The sequence below is a fragment of the Anas platyrhynchos genome, chromosome 3, assembly GCF_047663525.1.
Source record: "Anas platyrhynchos isolate ZD024472 breed Pekin duck chromosome 3, IASCAAS_PekinDuck_T2T, whole genome shotgun sequence".
Lineage (NCBI taxonomy): Eukaryota > Metazoa > Chordata > Aves > Anseriformes > Anatidae > Anas > Anas platyrhynchos.
The window spans coordinates 3,043,188-3,056,162 of record NC_092589.1 but is presented as its reverse complement, the minus strand read 5'-3'; the positions used below and the strand labels follow the sequence as shown (position 1 = coordinate 3,056,162).

At 45.0% G+C, this 12,975-nt stretch overlaps 1 protein-coding gene across 12 annotated transcripts in view; it reads left to right on the top strand.

The window, feature by feature from the left end:
• Positions 1-12,975, top strand: part of RALGAPA2 (Ral GTPase activating protein catalytic subunit alpha 2) — a 141,185-nt gene that overhangs the window by 89,188 nt on the left and 39,022 nt on the right. The window lies entirely within an intron of this gene.

Here is a 12,975-nt window from a genome sequence, read left to right as displayed (position 1 = left end):
ACACTGATGCTTTGAACCGTATGTATTGATAATCAGTTTTCTCTAATGCCAATAAAAGTTACCTACAGTGTATATTAGGCTAATACATAGCTCAATTGTATTCTTATCTTATTCAAGAAAGTAGTCCAGTTGACTTTACTTGGACTCATTATATTAACAAGACAGATGGGATTTGGCCTCTCATATGGATGTTTCAGTTCCCTAATTCCAGTCTTATTCAAGCCATTTCTGTAATAGGGAATTTTCAGAACACATTTTCTAACAGTTGATGGGAGATAACTAGATGGGATGCTTTTCTCCTACATAAATTGTAGGATAAACTTTTATTCTTACATGATGTGCAGACTAATAGCATTATTATTGGGTTTCACTTTTTCTAGGATTTTCTCATAATGCCATGATTATGCAAGAAATGTTTTATTGCTTGTTTGTTAATCTTATCTCCGGAACAACACTTACTGTACAGTGTTTTCTTTGGGGAACTCTTGATTTGAGGATTTTTCTAATACTATGAGTTTTAGGAAGAGTTCATAAATGTTTTTAGCTTTGAAATAATATTGATTAATTAGTTTGGAACACATTTTTAAAATACAGTATTTTCAAAATGGTCTTTTAAGTAAGGCTGAATTGTATCCAGTATACTTTTCAAGATTCCTCGGAATTTAAAAGTAGCATTGTAGTTAAATAAATTCATGTTTGATTAACTTCATTGTTTACTCATTTCATACACAAAACAAGGCCAGTTGGTGGTTGCTGCATAAGCAGTTGAGTGCAGTACATCAATTGCAAAATCATGGCAGTACCTAACAGATGATTCAAAACTTGCCAGGTTTTCCACTTTTGTTTAATGAGAGCAGTCTAGCTAATTACTAAAATTCTTCTATGTGGAATTTAGCTTAATCCATCTGCTGGTAAAGTCAATGTGTAATAATGAAATAGTGTAGAAAAATCAATGTAAAAAACAGTACTGACAAGAATGAAGTGTCACTATTGCCTCTTCCTGCAATCCCACCACTGAGCTCCCCAAGAGTCCTTAGATTTCTGCATCCTGCTCATCTTTTGGCTTCCAGTGTTCTGTGAGCAGGTGGCTTGCACCCACCTGCTGTGCTCCCACTTCCCTACAGGGTCCCTTTCTGGGTCCTTCGTTGTCCCTGTTGAAACATGAGCAGCACAAATGTGGTAGCACATACCACTTTTCAGCATATGTTTGGGGTCGAGCTAAAACTGTCTCTCCTCTGTTTTCCTTTTTTGTGTCTACTTTTGTTTTGTTTTTTTTCCTTTTTTTTGTGTCTGCTTTTGCACCAATGGTATCTCTTGTGGATCAACTGCTACATCTCCATTTGATAGATGAAAGAGAACTGAGAAACTTCTGAAACTAGATAAAGATAATGGGGTGGGAAGGTCCCATCAGGATGACGCTGGAGTAGGAAAGAAAGACATCAACAACATTTTTTTGTAGAAAATTAAATTTATTTGAATAGAAAAGGTCAACAATAATTGCTCCCTATAAACACAATGATATACTAAAATTCTTAATGAGCCAGAAATTGGCATGTAAATTTATGGATGTATAAAGGAGGTATTTGAACCTGTCCATTGCAGTAACACTGCTTTGTAGCCTGCAAAACGTGCAAGCTCAGTGTGACTTTTCTCCCTGGTGTTGGTTTTGCTAGCTGTTATTTGGAGAACAAGAGGAGAGCAGCCCCAACAATTTAACAGGTAAATAAAGGACTTCAGTAACTTTGTCATACTGGGAGCAAAAATAACTCAAAGGTGAAATAAAGTATTTGAATGGAATAGAATAAAAAGCGATAATCCTGGAAAAGGGAAGGATGCTGTTTGGCAGCACATAGCTTTGCAGTTTGGATGAGCACAGAAACACTTGTGTTAAGGCAGAGCCAGAGAGTCTTCCAATGCTGTTTGTTGTACAGGACATTTTACAAGTCAGCATTTGTAGTAAGGGTTAGTAGGTAATTTTTTTCTCAATTCCAGCACGGTTAGGAATTGAATGAACACTTCATCTGGTGTAAATGGCTCAATGGTAATAAAACACTGACAAATCCAAGGGAAATCACGGGGCAGTAATAAAAAGAAGTGGAGGGCAGAGGGACTGGTTTATCGGGCACCTGTGGAAGTTTCACTGTAAAGCAAAGCACTCATGCTCCACTACCGTGGTTCCCAGGTGGGAGAAGCGTTGTGACCCTCGGGAGTGCTGTGCGGGGTTGCATGCTGCTGGGTGCTGGCAGCGGCATGCGAGTAGTGACAGCTGAAGTCACTTGTTGGAAAGTCTGCAAACTCCGGTTACAGCTGCACTTGTCAGGGGCTTTGAGGGAAGTGTAATCAGCCAGAGATTAATTTGCATCTCAATTAGGAAAGAATCAGGAGGAAGCGGTAGGGTCTGTTGCTGGAAGGTTGTGGAAGAAATCTCATCAGGCACAAAAGGCTGCCGAGCTGGGTGCTCCAGCGAGCGGGGGACAGTATCTGAGTCTGGTTTCCATGGGGACCGGGACCACAGAGCCACGGGAGAATCTCGCTTTGCACTGTAATCCTTTGGTTGTGATGACACAAATTCCGCTGTCGTACCCAAATACATTTTTCTGTTAGGAATACCTCTGAAAATGAGAAACGTAACTATGGCAGAACACACAAGGTTTTTTAATCCACTTTTTTGTGTTCAAGTAACTGCTTCTGTTTTAAGGCACTCTCTAGGCCAAGATAAATATTCATTAAAAAATAATTAACTATATTTAAATCTTAGTTTAAAGCTGTTCTGGCTACAAGTTGTGTACATCAAATGGCATGTCATGGCATTGCACTGAAGCAAAAGCAGGGCACTTACGCATAGCTGAGTTGTCTGTGGAGTGGTTAAAGCTCATTTTTCTCTGCAACTGCTGTAATGTTTACATGTTAATGGCTGATTGTATATTAGTGTATATCCAAAATAATCATTTTTTCAGGAACCCATCCATTCTTGGTGCACTGAAGCATTGAGACTGAGCGGCCGCAGACTGTACTAATTGGTGCTCTCACCGTACTTAAGTAACTGTTAAGTGCAAGGTAATGTCTTTCAGCAGCCTCACCACTCTGCTTTTTCAGGCAGTAATTGTCATTTAAAGTATGCCTGTGTGTTTTATGGAAATCACAAACAATAAGGGGGCTTAAAATTACATGAGAACGTGAAAGATTAAGTCTTAAACTTTCTAAAATTGTTACATGATAATGTATGATATGTATTATCATACTTAATATACTTAATGTACATAACTTGCCGAGGCGCTCGGCTCCGGGGCAGACGCATTCTGCAGCAGAGCAGGGGATCGGGACAGGCAGGGATTTCTTTCTGGCATCAAGGCCACTCGATGAGATACTGTGTGTGTGACGTGCAAGCGGGTGGATGACTTGATCCGCCTGGTGACAGAGCTCAAGGAGGAGGTGGAGAGGTTGAGGGCCATCAGGGAGTGTGAGCGGGAGATAGACTGGTGGAGCAACTCCCTGCAGGGCACGAAGGAGAGGTACAGGGGTGGGACACCCCAAATGGGGGTGGACCCCCTGCCCTGTCACAGTCGGGCAGAGGGAGGGGACCTGGGATTTGAAGAGGAATGGAGACAGGTCCCTGTTCGACCTCGCAGACGATGCACCCCCCTGCTGGTCCCACCTTCCCAGCTGCCCTTACACAACAGGTTTGAGGCCCTGGAGCTTGAGAGACTGGTGGGTGAGGATGAGGTAGAAAGTATACCCAGGAGGATGCCTAGGGCAAGGAAGTCAACTCCATGCCTCAAGACTTTCTCCACCAAGAAAGATAGAAGGGTAATCATTGTAGGCGACTCCCTTCCTAGGGGAACAGAGGGCCCTATTTGTCAGCCTGACCCTACCCGTAGGGAAGTCTGCTGCCTCCCTGGGGCCAGGGTCAGGGATGTTGCCAGAAAGCTTCCCAGCCTGGTTTACCCCTCTGATTATTGTCCTTTTTTGATAGTCCAGGCTGGCAGTGATAATATTGAAGAGAGAAGCCTGAAGGCTATCAAACGGGACTTTTTTTGACCACGGGTTTTTTGACCACGGGGCGCTTTACTTGACACCCGGCCTGATGGCCGCAGACGGATCTCACCTGTCTCTAAGGGGAAAACGGATCCTAGCCCAGGAGCGGGCAGGGCTCATTGAGAGGGCTTTAAACTAGGTAAGAAGGGGGAAGGGGCTGAAATAAGGCTTGTTGGAGGTGTGCCAGAGGAAACAATGGCAAGGCTGGGGGAGAAGGCAATGGCCCAACTGAAGTGCATCTACACTAACGCACGCAGCATGGGTAACAAACAGGAGCTGGAAGCCATCGTGCAGCAGGCAGGCTATGACTTGGTTGCCATCATGGAAGCGTGGTGGGACCACTCCCATGACTGGAGTGCTGCAATGTCTGGCTATAGGCTCTTCAGAAGGGACAGACAGCACAGAAAGGGTGGTGCTGTCGCTCTCTATATTAGAGAATCTTTCGATGTTGTGGAACTCGAGGCTGGGAATGCTAAGGTTGAGTCCCTATGGGTTAGGATCAGTGGGAAGGCCAACAAGGCAAGCATCCTGGTAGGGGTCTGTTACAGACAGCTGAACCAGGATGAGGAGATGGTTGAGGAGTTCTACAGGCAGCTGACAGAAGTTGCAAAATCGTCAGCGCTTGTTCTCGTGGGGGACTTCAACTTCCCTGACATATCCTGGAAGCACAACACAGCCCAGAGAAAGCAGTCTAGGAGGTTTCTGGGGAGCATAGAAGATAGCTTCCTGACGCAGCTGGTTAGTGAGCCTACCAGGGGAGGTGCCCTGCTGGACCTTCTGTTCAAAGAGAATGACTGGTGGGAGATGTGGTGGTCAGGAGCTGTCTTGGGCAGTGACCACGAAATGGTAGAGTTCGCTACTCTTGGCAAAGTCAGGAGGGGGATCAATAAAACTGCTGCCTTGGACTTTTGGAGGGCTGACTGAGCTGTTCGGGACACTGGTTGGCAGAGTCCCTTGGGAGGCGGTTCTGAAGGGCAGAGGAGTCCAGGAAGGCTGGGCGCTCTTCAAGGAGGAAATGTTAACTGCTCAGGAGTGCTCTGTACCCACGTGCCCAAAGACAAGCTGGCACGGAAGAAGACCGGCCTGGCTGAACAGGGAGTTGTGGCTAGAGCTTAGAAGAAAAAAGAGGGTTTATAATCTTTGGAAAAGAGGGCGGGCCACTGAGGAGGACTGTAAGGATGTTGTGAGGCTTTACAGGGACAAAATTAGAAAGGCCAAAGCTCATCTGGAGGTCAAACTGGCTACTACCATTAAAGATAACAAAAAAATGTTTTTATAAATACAACAACACAAAAAAGAGGACTAAGGAGAATCTCCATCCTTTACTGGATGGCGGGGGTGGGAGAACTCAGTGACAAGAGATGAGGATAAGGCTGAGGTCCTTAATGCCTTCTTTGCCTCAGTCTTTAGTGGCAAGAGCAGTTATTCTCTGGGTACCCAGCCCCCTGAGCTGGTGAAGGGGATGGGGAGCAGGATGTGGCCCTCATAATCCACGAGGAAATGGTTGGCAACCTGCTACAGCACTTGGATGTATGCAAGTCGATGGGGCCAGATCGGACCCACCCGAGGGTACTGAGGGAACTGGCAGAGGAGCTGGCCAAGCAACTTTCCATCATTTATCGGCAGTCCTGGCTATCAGGGGAGGTCCCAGTCGACTGGCGGCTAGCAGACATGGTGCCCATCTACAAGAAGGGCCAGAGGGCAGACCCGGGGAACTATAGGCCCCTTAGTGCCAGGGAAGCTCATGGAGCAGATTATCTTGAGTTTCATCACGCGGCACTTGCAGGGCAAGCAGGCGATCAGGCCCAGTCAGCATGGGTTTATGAAAGGCAGGTCCTGCTAGATGAACCTGAACTCCTTCTATGACAAAGTGACACGCTGGGAAGATGAGGGAGAGGCTGTGGATGTGGTCTACCTTGACTTCAGTAAGGCTTTTGACACCGTTTCCCACAGCATTCTCCTCAAGAAAGTGGCTGCTCTTGGCTTGGACTGGCGCACGCTTCGTTGGGTTAGAAACTGGCTGGGTAGCTGGGCCCAAAGAGTTGTGGTGAATGCAGTCAAATCCAGCTGGAGGCCGGTCACTAGTGGCATCCCCCAGGGCTCAGTACTGGGCCAGTCCTCTTCAATATCTTTATTGATGATCTGGATGAGGGGATCGAGTGCACCCTCAGTAAGTTTGCAGATGACACCAAGTTAGGTGCGTGTGTCGATCTGCTCGAGGGTAGGAGGGCTCTGCAGGAGGATCTGGACAGGCTGGACCGATGGGCTGAGGCCAACGGCTTGAAGTTCAACAAGGCCAAGTGCTGGGTCCTGCACCTGGGGCACAACAACCCCAAGCAAAGCTACAGGCTGGGAGATGAGTGGTTGGAAAGATGCCTGGCAGAGAAGGACCTGGGAGTATTGGTTGATAGTTGGCTGAATATGAGCCAGCAGTGTGCTCAGGTGGCCAAGAAGGCCAACGGCATCCTGGCTTGGATAAGAAGCAGTGTGGCCAGCAGGGCTAGGGAGGTGATCGTCCCCCTGTACTCGGCTCTGGTGAGGCCGCACCTCGAGTACTGTGTTCAGTTTTGGGCCCCTCGCTACAAGAAGGACATGGAGGTGCTCGAGAGAGTCCAGAGAAGGGCGACAAAGCTGGTGAGGGGCCTGGAGAACAAGTCCTATGAGGAGCGGCTGAGGGAGCTGGGGTTGTTCAACCTGGAGAAGAGGAGGCTCAGGGGTGACTTTATCGCTGTCTACAAGTACCTTACAGGAGGCTGTAGCGAGGTGGGGGTTGGTCTATTCTCCCACATGCCTGGTGACAGAACGAGGGGGAATGGGCTAAAGTTGCGCCAGGGAGGTTTAGGTTGGATATTAGGAAAAACTTCTTTACTGAAAGGGTTGTTAGGCACTGGAACAGGCTGCCCGGGGAAGTGGTGGAGTCACCATCCCTGGAGGTCTTTAAAAGACATTTAGATGTAGAGCTCAGTGATATGGTTTAGTGGAGGACTGGTTAGTGTTAGGTCAGAGGTTGGACTGGGTGATCTTAGAGGTCTCTTCCAACCTAGAGGATTCTGTGATTCTGTATATATTAATGCAAGTTTTTGAGTTTGTTGAAGGCACCTTATTGTTTGATGGAGATAGGAGGAAACTACAGTCTCCCAGACAAACAATTTCCTGTGCAAAAACTGAAGTTTCTCTTACACAGCCCAGTTAAAGCAGAGGCTGCTAATCTCGGTCTGTGAGAGTAAGGCCAGTCTATAAGCAGAAGGGTTTAGGCGATAAGAGCAGGGATGAAAACCAGTCAGTTTTTAAGACTTCAGCAACTGGAACTGGACACAAAGGAGGAAAACATGGATCCATGGACTGTGTAAAATATGTGATGCAGTGTAAAATATATCTGCGTCTGAATAAAATATCAAATTGTTGTGTTTCCTCCAATAAGCAGGTGTTTTTCTTCACAGCTGTGCAACAGCTTTCTTCAGAACTCCCTAAATGTAGCTCTTGAACAAATGTAAATTGGGATATTTTAGTGAGTTATGTCTTTGAAAATAAACATTGAGCTGGGAAAAAAAGCCTATCTCTTTGTATGCAATCTGCCACAAAATATCCAGATCCTGTTTTGCTTTGCGTGTGTTACTGGTGTCAGAGCAGAGTAAGGGCACAGGTACCCTACTGTGAGTAATTTGAGACCTGCCAGCTGCAACTGGAGGTGCTGCCGGCCTGCTGCTTGTGTAGCACCTCAGCGCCAGCCTTGTTCCACCTCCACCTGTAGCATTCTGTGGAGAAATTGCGATGTTAAGTCACCCTTCCCAGCTACTTTAATCACTACTAACGTGGCTTTCCCCTTATACTTATGGGCAACTTCTCCAGTTCTTCCCGTTTCTTTCTTGTAAACCACTTCTGTCGCCTGCTGAGCCCCTGACAGAGGAGCAGGACTGGCTGAGCCAATGTGTTTCACATGTGCTGGCCTGGAAGATTGCACCCACAAATGTCTGGGCTTCTGTTTCGTTCCTTCCATTTCACAATTACAAGGCCTGACAGGATTTCAGAGCTCCTTGCAGGTAGAGAGCTCGCAGGGGACAGGTGAGGTGTCAGGGGAAGATGAGGGCAGCTGTTTGGGCCAGAGGAGGGGAGGGAAGCACAGCTTGCTGGGGGGAGCGGGACTGGTGCCACTGGAAAACACCGCATCAGTCCCTCAGGCTGCTGGGGGAATCTGGGTGTGATCTGTATTTTGTAAGAGAGGGCATGGCAGAGGTGGAAGGCCAACTGCTCAGGCAGCCATAGCTGGAGAGCAGTAACTGGCTGTTTGCACTCAGCGAGGGGCCTGTCGAGCAGGACCCCTGAGCAAGTGTCTGCTCTGGTTCCAGTAGTACAGAACGTTTCCAAAAATGTTAGGGGTGGTGATATACTTTAAAAATTGTATCTTTATGCTTTCTTCCAGTTAATATAACATCAGTTGTGTGTTGGAAAAGGATTTTTCAACATTGTTCCGTTCTGGAGTCCCAGTTGCCCAAAGCTGCAGTGTATATAGTGGTACACATCTTTGAGAGCTGGTCTTATCTGTAAAGATAAATACGGGGGGGGGGGGGGAAACAAAGCATGGCTTGTCCCCAAGATTTTATTTTGGGTCTGATTTACAGATGCTGTTGAAGCTGATAGTCTCAAAGCTCAGGTGCAAGCAAATCACTGAATGTGGAAATGTAACTAAACCTGCAGGTGTCAGGCACTTTGGTGGCTGGTCCATAATATACTGCTCCACAAAGATTTTGGAATCTGGGTATAGTGATGTCTGCACAAAAAGATCCCCTTAGAACACACAGGGAAAAGCAATTTTGATTATCCTGAATCCAGATTGTCATGCAAAATGGAGTAATTTCCTTGCTCATTGAATTACATTGTTCTTTTTTTAGATTTTTTTTTAGTCACTCTCAGGTTTACTTATGAACTTTTATAACCAGGTTGCTTATTCTTTCTCATCTCACACATTTCATAATAACAACAGGAATTGAACATCCCAGATTCTTCTCTTTTATCCTTCTAAAAATGAGAAAAATAGTAGTGCAAGCTTATTTTCACAAGAAGACAGCTATTCTTCAAATCGCAGTGGCTAAAAGATTATACCATGGTTTGTTTAGAAAAAAACTGTAAATGCTTCTTAGAGTTTGAAAAATGGGTACGGTGATGCAGAGGAAAAGATAAGTTTGTGAAGCAGACCCCTGTACCTGAGTGTGAATGGCCACATTTCTCTGTTTGTACTCTTCACTTAAAAAAAAAAAAAAAAAAAAAAAAAAAAGATTAAAAAAATAAAAGAGCTTCTTTTTAATTGAAAAAATGTTTTGATGTTATTTGTGGTGTTTTATTGCTGTTCCCCCCTGTACTTGTAGTCCTGCTTGCTCTCACTAACTGAGTTTGAAGAAAAGCAGAAGAGATTATGACATGTCTGAGATGTTGCCCCAGGTTCGACCTGCCCTTTGTGAGGAACCTGCTGGAAAGTATGAAATCTCCCTGTGTGCATGCACCATTTGATTTTAACCATACTCTCCAATGATTTCTTGTAGTCTTTGAAATATTTTCTTAGCAATTTAAGCTACATTTATTTTCCTGTGAATGGGTACATGATGATTTAGTGCCTCTTGGGGTTTAAGAATTAACATGTTTACTGTAAAACTATCTTTTTAAGCATCCTCACTTTTAGGATAAATTGGTTTGGTCTTATGGAATTTTATTTTTCTTATTCTGCCTTTTGATTATTGTGTGTTTTTTGTAGTATTTTATAGCATCTTGATTAGAGTACAGTACTGCGATGCTCTTCAGGGGAAGAAGAAATATCTCATGGCAGGGGCAACATGCCAACTCATCAATCACTCTGCAGTTCTTTTCGCTGTCAAAACAATGTTTCAGGTAGCTGTCCAAGTGTGCTTGGAGATGCAGTCCTCACAGTAATCTCTCGTATAAGCTGTGCTGCTTCTTCTTTCTTTCATTTACACAAATAGAATTCTATAAGGGCCGATCCAAATTTGCTTAGTCTACTAGTTACTTAGGTAGTTACTTAGTTACTGCCACAGCTGCAGGCTGAAGAATTGTTTCCAAAGTTGATTGCAGTTTCTGTTGCTGTTCAGTCTGAGAGGAATATCTGATACTGAGTTTTCAATTCTTCCTGAGGTTCTTCCTGAGGCCATTCACAGGGCTTTGCTGCAACATTATACATCTCTGTGTTAGTGCGTCTGTACAGTAGATGGTGAATGTGTCTGCATTAGAACAAACAAAAAGCACTGCGAGGATGCATATGCTTTACATAGTATCTGAGCACTGGATGTCACCATTTCCCTGCTTAAGATTTGCAAGCATGTGGGCCTGGAGAAAACAGCCCTTTGGAGAGGTAATCCGATACGTGCGTAAGTCATAAAGGTTTACGCTCTGTGATGAATAGGGCATGCCAGCTTACCTATACGAAGCAAGTAGCTCACTAGGATTAAAAACAAAAAAAACGATACCCATAACTTTAATTCATGACATTGTATTAAGATATGAACATATCTACTACATGTTAATATGTCATGTCTGGAATCAAGATTAAGCAAAGATTATCAATGTTGAATTCAAAACAAGTTGCTTTTGTTGCTTTAAACTGATTTATGATTAGCTTAATATAGGGCAATTGATCTGGTTGTGTGTTTCATTGGACACTAAAAAATAAACATTTGCTGTGATTGAGCCAGTCGTGTGAATGACTGTCATATTTTGTAGGTGCACGTAAAGCAAGATGCCTGAAAACGTGTTTTCGGGTACTTTTCAAATTGTATTTTTTTAAGCTTGCATTCAGAACTGTGTTCTGATGATAAAGGGGTGCTCGATTGCACTGCAAGCAAAATGGAAAGCCTGCTACTCTTTCTGGAGAAGAGTTTGTAATTTGTTCCCCTTTTTTCATCCAAAGAAGTTGTGCCCTCGGGCTGTATGGATGCTGTTAGAAATGACTATGAAATTCTAAATCTTGTGTCACATGAGCTGTGACAATTTATATGACATAGCATCTGACAGCTTTCTGCCGAAATGATGGGTTGTGGCTCACAGGCTCCTCTGCTGCTTTGTCTGAGGAGAGCTGCCTGTCTGCCGCCTCTCCAGTCGTTGTGTTGCCGAAACCAGCCCTGGCATGGCGGGGCGAGTGCCATGCAGCAGCGTGCGATGCCGCTCAGGGGATGCTGGCGAGCGCCTCAGAGGCTGCATGGGTGGCGTAAGGCAACGCTGGCCTCTGGTGTGTGGCACAGCTCCCGCGGCAGCCAGTTGATGGCTGGGCCCCTGCCTCTGTGGCTGCTTTCCCGCCTCGCAGCCAGAATCTTCACCAGGCAGCGATCGATGCCTCTAATCTGCTGCAGCCTGTAATAAGTCATGCGTGGCAAAGCTTTTAGGTGGCATTACATGGGATTGTGGAGGCGGCCCTTCAGCTCTTATTCATAGTGCTCTTCATAGACTTGCAGAGAAATCTACTGCATCCCACTTGTGAATATCTAAAGAGCGCATAATGCTTCTGCCGATCCAAACTTCGCATGTGGACACAATGGTTTTAAGTTTCTGTATTTTTGTGCACAAATCTGTATGCACCTGTCCCTGCTCCCGTTCCCTCGGAACACACATCTTGCATATGTACCTCTGTTATCGGCCTGTTATTTTCACTGTTTTACAGGAGGAAGGCAGGCAGCAGTGAAGCTTGCACCATGTATAAGTGGTTGATAAAAAGCGAGTGGAGCTCTAGGCAGGGTAAGAAAGCGCAGTCCATTATTTATTTTTGGAACACGTGTGGCAACAGGAAGCTGTGCCATCCTGGCTCCCCCGGAGGTGTCCCTCATTCCTGATTCAGAGATTGCCTGGCCTGTAATCCTAATGACTGTGGCAACTCCTCACCCGACCTTCCAGATGGATTCTCACCTTTCATTGCTCTCAGCTAGTCCGTTCCCCACAGACGGCTACAAAAATTATTCTCAGGGTTTTGAGTTATTTTGTGTGATAAAATACCTCTTGCCCCTCCAAAAATATTATCAGGCCAGTGACCCTGAGTCTTCTCACCTTTTTGGATGTCTGTAATTTCCTGTTAACAATACAATTCATTTTTCTGCTGTAACATAGAGAGCATCATTATTCTTCTCCACAACTGGAAGCTGTACAGATAGATCACTGAGGGCTGCTAAGAAAGTCCCAGGCTAATTCTGTAACAGGGTTTGAAGCAGCACTAACTGCTGCTCCTGCTGGAGCCGGTCTCTCTTCGGTAGAAGTAAATAAACCCCAGCAGTTTTAAAGGCTTTTATTTGCTAAGTGACTTAATGAATAGTCCTAAAAAAGAGCCTGTATTTAAGTAATATCATGAGTGTAATGTTTTTTTTAAATGAAAAGTGAATTCAGTGTGTGATCTGTCAGAAACAGGAAAAAAAAGGCAATTCTGGGCTCGTTGAATGATGTACACATGCACTAATTGAAAACAAGCTTATTAAAATACACAGCTATGCTATTTCAGCCTCTGCTAGAGACTTGAAAGTCGTGATCATGCTGGAAACTGTACAAATTATAGAATAGAAGCAGCAGGTCAGGATTTGGAGTTGGGAATTTGAATCCTGACTTTCCTCTGCCGTCATGGAGAAGCTGCTGCTTTGGATGATATTCTCGTTACTGATGAAGAAATGGAATAAAAAAGTCGTTTTGTTTGTACATGGATAACTTTGCAAGAAGCTGGGGTTTTGTTCTAAGTGTTGCTTTAAACTGCTGTGTCCTAGGCACTGGATCAAACGAGTTGTGCAGAAGGGTTTGTGTCCTGCTGCTGCCCTTAAGGTGGCTGGAAGTCAAGTTTCTCCACATCCAGGTGTGGAAGCACCACACAACTCTTGGAGGTTCCCAAGTAAAGCACAGTTTTGTTCCTGTTCCCCATAAAAAATAAAGCAATTCTGTTCAAGGGGCAGTTTTGCGAGTGCCCTA